We start from the raw sequence: 2,500 nt of genomic DNA on the forward strand, positions 1-2,500 counted from the left end.
CTCTCTCTCTCTCTCTCTCTCTCTCTCTCTCTGTGGCTCTCTGTCTCTCTGTGTCTCTCTCTCTGTGTCTCACTCTGTGTCTCTCCATATATATCTATGAGCCCTGAATACCTCCAGCTTGTCTGGGATCAGAACATTCACACCACCCCTCTCTCTCGTTCTCTCTCTCTCTCTCTCTCTCTCTCTCTCTCTCTCTCTCTCTCTCTCTCTTTTGAGTAAACAGAGTAAAGGCCAGGATGAACAGACCAGTTTTTCAATACTTATTTCCCCCCCTGCCACACAATCCGCTTATGATACACTTATTAAACAAAAGTGCCAAACACAAATTCACACAGATACGGACAATGAACCGTCTAAATCTAAATTCAATAAGGACTTTCTGCTGTGAAAGAGCCCCCCCCCCCCACCCCCTCGGTCTTAGTTCTTAGGGAGGAACAGGCTGAGCCAGCCCCGTATCCAGGTGCATTGGTATGACAGCGGCTCAGCCCACCACACAGGGGAAGGGTTATGGATAACAGAAGCCTGGACAAACATCCTCAAGTGGGCCATTCAGCCCTAATTCATCTCCAACAATAGCTCCGTCTGGCCCCGGTCCACGGCAGATAGGGTTACATGAGCTTTTTTCCGCAAAAAAATAATAATGGAATGGCGAGTCAATGCTGCCCGTCCCGACTCACAAAAGGGGCCTGTCTGTTTGAGTTGCTAATCCAGTCGTTTTGGGAAGTCTATGGCATGGCACTTCCCTATGAACCCCTTCTCCGCCGCCCCCCTCCCCATCCCCCCTTCCCCTCACTGGACCTGCCCCAACGCCCATTTGGTAACCGGCATTAGCATAGCTGGGAGGCCTCTCTCTTCCACTCAGCGTAGGATTAGTTCTGCTCTCCAGCCACTGGTGGCGGCGGATGGCTCTTTATCCACTCTGATAGGAGGGCCGCACGGTGAGTTTACCCAAGCCGTCTTCCGCTGGCGGCCGCGGCGGTCATTATCATTCACCACAAGATGGGAGCCCCCCCCCCCCCGCTCCCACAGGGGGGCCACCTCTTTAGACTGGGAGTGACATCACATTTGGGATGGTTTTAAGGAAGAAAACACCGGGCACGCCCCTTTCTGACTATGATGGATGAGTTCATAAATTGCCAATTAACCATCTTGTTTGGGCTCGTTAAGGGGTGGTGTCGCGCTGACGAGGTGAGCTGAACTGGGTTGTCTCATGGTTCTCAATGGCGTCAATGGCGTCAATAAAGCAGAGGATGAATGGTCCCGTCATTGGATGCGAGAGAATGTGTGAACACTGGGAAGGCTAATATGAATGCTGCCCTCTATCGTAGACTGACAGACGACCTGCCGGTGTGTGTGTGTGTGTCTGTGCGTGTGTTTGTGTGTGTGTGTGTTTGTGTGTGTGTGTGGTTGTGGTTGTGTATTTGTGTGTGTGTGTGTGTGTGTGCCGCTTAAAATCAGTGGGCTGGACAGTGACATTGAGTCGTAGGGAGCCTGTCTCTCGCATGGCGAGATTCACCCTCAGTGTAAGGGGTGGTGGTGTGACTGCACATGAAGGTGTTATCTTTCACTCGTTCCTATTCAGCTGCTGGTTAGTACTAGTAGTGTTTGACCGTCCACGTGGGATATGAAAATACATATCAAAACAACAAAACTAACAAAATGGTAGCATGCAAACACAAAAATTCTTATAACGTTGCTAAATGTATAGCTATTCATGAATACATATAAAGGCTAACTAATTGGCCTGCAAATACTTTAGCATTTTGAGTTGAAATTGCAAAAGTGATTAAAACAGAAATAGAAATGTGAAGGGAAAAGGGGAGGGAGAAAATAAGGACAAGGAAGGTATCTCTTTTTTTATTATTATTTGTCATTTGATTGAATTAAAGAAGCTGGATTCTGAAAACTCTCCAAAGGGCTAAATCCAATCACATAAAAGAATGAATCCAATCATGCGACAGAACATTTGGTAATGGAGCTCATTTAGACCCATTGATTAAAATTGAAATCCAAGCGTGACTAACGTGTCGCAGAACTTAATGTCATAATTTTTTCAATTAGCCTTTTAATGCGGCAACCTTAGCTGATCTGTCAGACTTAGAGAAAATAATGAACTTTCCACAGTCCTTCATTTAAGTCTTTAACTCTCTTTCCCTAGTTTTCATAACCACTCGCTTTGTCTTAACCTCATCTGCCATACAGCTTTTTTACTTTCACCATTTCCCTTTCTCTCATGCTTTCCAGGCTCTCTCTTTCCCTCCCTCCCTCTCTCAGTCACTCCCTCGTTCCCTCCCTCCCTCCTTCACTCTCAGTCTCTCTTTCCCTTGCTACCTCTCCCTCCCTCCCTCCCTCCCTTCCTCCCTCCTTCCCTCCCTCCTCTCTCTGACTACGTTGTCTGGATCAGCTGTTCTCAGTAGCTCTGTGTGGCTGTGGTGTGGACGGGACGGCAGAGCGCCACTGAGTAGTTAGGGGCTGGACTCATCTGAGAGAGAGAGAGAGA

Source organism: Micromesistius poutassou (genome assembly GCF_964030765.1).
Source record: "Micromesistius poutassou genome assembly, chromosome: 13".
Lineage (NCBI taxonomy): Eukaryota > Metazoa > Chordata > Actinopteri > Gadiformes > Gadidae > Micromesistius > Micromesistius poutassou.